Genomic DNA, 6,474 nt, shown 5'->3' with positions numbered 1-6,474 from the left:
TCAAACAAAGGTCAGAGATATAAACTGAATTAGAAAATTTTGGGCAAATCAAAAAAGTCAGTGACTTAGAAACATTTAGACATGCGATTTCCCCCAGGCTTTGGAACAATATCCAGAGGATGGGTTACAGGTTACAAGAGTTCATATGGATTGGACACAACTGGTTATCTGCCATTGAAGTGATAAATACCACCCAATCAACTTGAATTCAATGCAGAGATAGGACAAGAAAATTGGTCTCACTGGCTGTTCTATGTGAAAAGCGAGATTCTGATGTTACTGCATAGAGTTCTTCCCTCATTATGGGCAAATAACTTACCATTCATTGTCTTCATAGAAAAGACCAAACTACCATCACCATCCAGATGGTCAACTAGTGGAAATGTTGTTAAAGGCATTGACACATCATCCCTAGGAAGAGAAGGAGAATTATGCATTTGCAGAGGTTCAGCACTGTGCTGGGGCTGTATTTGGACAGAGACTTTTAACCAGTGTTGGGGCAGCAGGTATCAGCCATGGAGCAAGTGACCAAATAGTGATGGCTCCATGGATTTGTGTGACTCGGTCCCATTAGTTAAACTTAAGTTTCCAATGAAGAGTTAAGCGACAAAACAGTAACCAGTATTTAAATATTGGAATGTTGAGACTCCCGCCCCCCAGATGGTCATTTGGCCAGAGCAAGTGGCACGGATGTTAAACAGCGGGGGTTGGGTTAGATTCTTACATAGGATAGCGACATTCCAGTCGGGTGTGGAGCTGGGGCGCCTCCATCGCCGGGGCTGCACTGGCTTGGTATTTCAGGTAATTCCAGTAAATTATTTCTCTGTCGGTCACCTGAGAGAAAGAGCAGCAATTAGGGCAAGACTTAGAGCGAGAGCGAGCAAGGGTGGTAGAGTTTCACCCACCAGTCTGCCAGCCCTACAGTCCAGCAATCCATACTGGAAAGTGAGGACTCGGGGCGAGCGAGAGCTTGGAGGACAGTCTCCCAGCCGGAAAGTTGAGGCATTAAAGCCATTGAAGAAATCCATCGATACACGGACCGTCAGGGTAGCATTGCCGCAGGAGTGAATGATCCCATATGGAAGAACTAAAATAGAGAGAAAGTTAAAACTAGAAAGGAGAGAAACATATCGATTCAAGACCACAAATAAACACACAGGACCTGTTTCTTGACCTCCCAGAGAGGTGAACACCATCAATAACGCTACACTCCAGACCACAATCATCTTTTTTCGCAGTGAACTGGACTCCTAATGCAGCATAGGTAAAGGTGAGCAGTTTTATAACAAGCCCAATGAACCTCTTAACATGCAGCTCATTCAGGATCCCGAGTAACCCATTACTCCCACACTGGATCCAATTTACAAGCCTATTAAAAATCTCGAGACTTATTATTGTGGGTGGTTGGTTGGTTGGTTGAGGCGGGGTGGGGTCATGAAAAGCAGGAGAACGCACATGCAGACCCAAATTCAACTTTATTAGATTGTGAGGAAAATACATTTTAGAAATATCCCCCAAACTATCCAATGTTACAGAAATTTCAGGAGCTGCAATTGTCACAGTTTTGTGAACCTTGAAATGAGACCATCTAGTGCCCATTGGCTTGTTCGGAGAACATTCATTGTCATCAGAATGAGAACAATATTAACAATTATAGCTTTACAAGAATGGTTCCAGGGATGAGAAACTTCAGTTAGGAGGATAGATTGGGACTGTCGTCCTTGGAGAGAAAAAAGGCTAAGAGGAAATTAAAGGTGTTCAAGCTCATGAAGGGGGCTAGACAGATTTGAAAGGGAGAACGTTCCTGCTTGTAATAGGATCAAGAAGGAGAGGACACACATTTAAGATAATTTGCAAAAGAAGCAAATGTGATGTGGTTCGGGTCTGGAATGCACTGCCCAGTAGTGTGGTCGAGGCATTCAGGAGGGCATTAGATGATTATTTGAATGGAAACTGTATGCAGGGATATGAGGAAAAGGCAGGGGAGTGGCATTAAATCATCATGCTCGTTTGAAGAGCCAGTGCCGACATGATGGGCCAAATGCCTCTTCTGCGCCGTAACAATTCTGTGAAATAATTCATGCATGCAACTTTGTGTTAATTATGCCCTGCAGTAGAGTCACACTTGGCGTGGTGACTTAGGGCACACCCAATGTACATACTCAAGCAGAAATAGATCATAGTAACATAGGAAATAGGAACAGGAGTAGGCCATTCAGCCCATCAGTCCCCATTCAAACAGATCTACCTCAACACCATTTTCCCCACATTATCCCCATATCCTTTGATGTAATCTGTATCCAAAAATCTCTCCGTTTCTGTCTTGAACACACTCAATTATTGAGATTCCGCAGCACACTGTGATAGAGAATTCCAAAGATTCATCTCTCTCCGAGTGAAGTAATTCCTCCTCATCCCTGTCAGAAATGGTCTGCCCCTTATTCTGAGAGTGTGTCCCCTGGTTCTAGACTTAACAAGCAGGGGAAACATCATATCCACATTTACCCTGTCATGACCTGTAAGAATTCTGTAAGTTTCAATAAGATCACCTCACATTCTTTGAAATTTGGGGGATACGGGTCCAGTTTCCTCAATCTCTCCTCATCAGACAATCCCGCCATCCCAGGAATTAGTCTAGATAAACTCTGTCGCACTTCCGCTTTGGCAAGTATATCCTTCCTTTGTTAAGGAGACCAAAACTGTGTACAATGCTCCAGGTGTGGTCTTATCAAGGACCTATGCAGTTACACCAAGACATCTTTCCTCCTGTACTCAAATCCCCTTGCAATGAAGGCCAACATACCATTGTCTTCCAAATTGCTTGCTGCACCTGCATGCCAGCTTTTAGTGACAAAGCGGCACGGTAGCACAGTGGTTAGCACTGCTGCTTCACAGCTCCAGGGTCCCGGGTTCGATTCCCGGCTCGGGTCACTGTCTGTGTGGAGTTTGCACATTCTCCTCGTGTCTGTGTGGGTTTCCTCAGGGTGCTCCGGTTTCCTCCCACAGTCCAAAGATGTGCGGGTTAGGTTGATTGGCCAGGTTAAAAATTGCCCCTTAGAGTCCTGAGATGCGTAGGTTAGCGGGATTAGCGGGTAAATATGTGGGGTGGGATTGTGGTCGGTGCAGACTCGATGGGCCGAATGGCCTCCTTCTGCACTGTAGGGTTTCTATGATTTCTATGAACAAGGACACCCAGGTCCCTTTGGACACCAACATTTCCCAATCTTTCACCATTTCAGAAATACCCTGCCTTTCTGTTTTTTCTATCAAAGTGGATAACTTCACACTGTTCACATTCAATAGATCGTGAACAGCTGTGGTTGTGGCTATCAATCCAATCATATTATTATTTTCTAAGTGTCTCGTTATCACATCCTAAAAATAGATTCTAACATTTTCCTTACTACTGATGTCAAGCCAACAGGTCTGTAGCTCTCTGTTTTCTCTCTCTCTTCATTATATAGTGGGGTTGCATTTGCGACTTCCAGTCTGCAGGAACCCTTCCAGAATCTGTAGAAATTTCAAAGATAACCACCACTGCATCCATCATCTCTAAGGACACCTCTTTCAACACTCTGGGATGTAGCTTATCTGGCCCAGGGTATTTATCAACCTACAATCCAATTAATTATTCATGTACTACCTCTTTATTAATACTAATTTCTCTCAGTTCCTCATTTTTACAAATCCCATGGTCTCACCCACATCCGGGATCTTGCAGACTTTTGGCTGACTAGTTGCAACCCCCCATGGCAGGTCCTGCCATAGCGGAGCTGGAAAATCCCAGCCTGGGAGATTTTCTGTAACTTCCTCCGTGAAGACAAACACAAAGCAATTGTTTAGTTTCTTTGCTATTTCCATATGTTCCATCATAAATTCTCCTGTCTCTCTCTGTAATGGACTCACATTTGTCCTTTCTAATCTTTTCCTTTTCACATACCTAACGAAGCTTTTACTCCACCTTTCTGGTTTTTTTTTGCCAGCTTGCATTCATTTTCTCTTGCCTTATCAGCTTCTTGATTCTCCTTTGCTAGATTCTAAATTGCTCCCAATCCTCAGGCTTTCCACTGTACCTGACAACCTTGTAAGCCACTTCCTTTGATCTAAAGCAATCCTTTACTTATTTTCTTAGCCATGGTTGAGTCACTTTTCCTGTTTGGTTTTTGAGTCTTAGGGGAATGTATATTTATTGTAGACCATGTAATATGTCTTTAAATACCAGTCCAGAACCAGGGGTCACAGTCTGAGGATTCAGAGTAGACCATTTAGGACGGAGGTGAGGAGAAATTTCTTCACCCAGAGTGGTGAGTCTGTGGAATTCATTACCACAGGAAGTAGTTGATGCCAAAACATTGAATGTATTCAAGAGGCGGCTGGATGTAGCACTTGGGGCAAATGGGATCAAAGGTTATGGGGAGAAAGCAGGATTAGGCTATTGAGTTGGACAATCAGCTATGATCGTGATGAATGGCGGAGCAGGCTCGAAGGGCCAAATGGCCTCCACTTGCTCCAATCTTCTATGTTTCTATGTTTCTACCATCAAATATTTTAATGAATTTTCCCAAACCACCATAGCCAACCTTCCCCTCATACCTTCATCATTTCCTTTGTTCAGATTGACCGTAATTTCAGAATGAACTATATCACTTCCAAACTTGATGTAAAACTTTATCATATTATGGTCACTATTTCCTAATGGCTCCTTTACAGCAAGGTTATGAATTAGCCCGTTCTCATTAGATAACACTAAATCCTTAGTTGGTTCCTCAACATAATGTTCCAGAAACCGGGCGCTTGAGAGTTACAAGTTAGCCAGGGAGGACCTAAAGAGAGAGCTAAGAAGAGCCAGGAGGGGACATGAGAAGTCTTTGGCAGGTAGGATCAAGGAAAACCCTAAAGCTTTCTATAGGTATGTCAGGAATAAAAGAATGACATGGGTAAGATTAGGGCCAGTCAAGACAGTAGTGGGAAGTTGTGCATGGAGTCCGAAGAGATAGGAGAGGCGCAAAATGAATATTTTTCGTCAGTATTCACACAGGAAAAAGACAATGTTGTCGAGGAGAATACTGAGATACAGGCTATTAGACGAGACGGGATTGAGGTTCATAAGGAGGAGGTGTTAGCAATTCTGGAAAGTGTGAAAATAGATAAGTCCCCTGGGCCAGAGGGGATTTATCCTAGGATTTTCTGGGAGGCTAGGGAGGAGATTGCAGAGTCTTTGGCTTTGATCTTTATGTCGTCAGAAGACTGGAGGATAGCAAATGTTGTCCCCTTGTTCAAGACCAGTGAGTCTTACTTCTGCTGTGGGCAAAGTTTTGGAAAGCATTATAAGAGATAGGATTTATAAGCATCTAGAAAGGAATAATTTGATTAGGGATAGTCAACACGGTTTTGTGAAGGGTAGGTCGTGCCTCACAAACCTTATTGAGTTCTTTGAGAAGGTGACCAAAGAGGTGGATGAGGGTAAAGCAGTTGATGTGGTGTATATGGATTTCAGTAAAGCATTTGATAAGGTTCCCCACGGTAAGCTATTGCAGAAAATACGGACGCATGGGATTGAGGGTGATTTAGCAGTTTGGATCAGAAATTGGCTAGCTGTAAGAAGACAGAGGGTGGTGGTTGATGGGAAATGTTCATCCTGGAGTTCAGTTACTAGTGGTGTACCGCAAGGATCCGTTTTGGGGCCACTGCTGTTTGTCATTTTTATAAATTACCTGGATGAGGGCGTAGAAGGATTGGTTGGTAAATTTGCGGATGACACTAAAGTTGGTGGAGTTGTGGACAGTGCGGAAGGATGTTGCAGGTTACAGAGGGACATAGATAAGCTGCAGAGGTGGGCTGAGAGGTTGCAAATGGAGTTTAATGCGGAAAAGTGTGAGGTGATTCATTTTGGAAGGATTAACAGGAATACAGAGTACTGGGCTAATGGTAAGATACTTGGTAGTGTGGATGAGCCGAGAGATCTCGGTGTCCATGTGCATAGATCCCTGAAAGTCGGCACCCAGGTTGATAGGGTTGTTAAGAAGGCGTACGGTGTGTTAGCTTTTATTGATAGAGGGATTGAGTTTCGGAGCCAGGAGGCCATGTTGCAGCTGTACAAAACTCTGGTGCGGCCGCACTTGGAGTATTGCGTACAGTTCTGGTCGCCGCATTATAAGAAGGATGTGGAAACATTGGAAAGGGTGCAGAGGAGATTTACCAGGATGTTGCCTGGTATGGTGGGAAGGTCTTATGAGGAAAGGCTGAGGGACTTGAGGCTGTTTTCGTTAGAGCGAAGAAGGTTAAGAGGTGACTTAATAGAGGCATACCAGATGATCAGAGGATTAGATAGGGTGGACAGTGAGAGCCTTTTTCCTCGGATGGTGATAGCTAGCACGAGGGGACATAGCTTTAAATTGAGGGGTGATAGATATAGGACAGATGTCAGAGGTAGGCTCTTTACTCAGAGAATAGTAAGGGCGTGGAATGCCCTGC

This window comes from Mustelus asterias, chromosome 13 (assembly GCF_964213995.1).
Source record: "Mustelus asterias chromosome 13, sMusAst1.hap1.1, whole genome shotgun sequence".
Taxonomy (NCBI): domain Eukaryota; kingdom Metazoa; phylum Chordata; class Chondrichthyes; order Carcharhiniformes; family Triakidae; genus Mustelus; species Mustelus asterias.
This window is presented reverse-complemented; position numbering follows the sequence as displayed.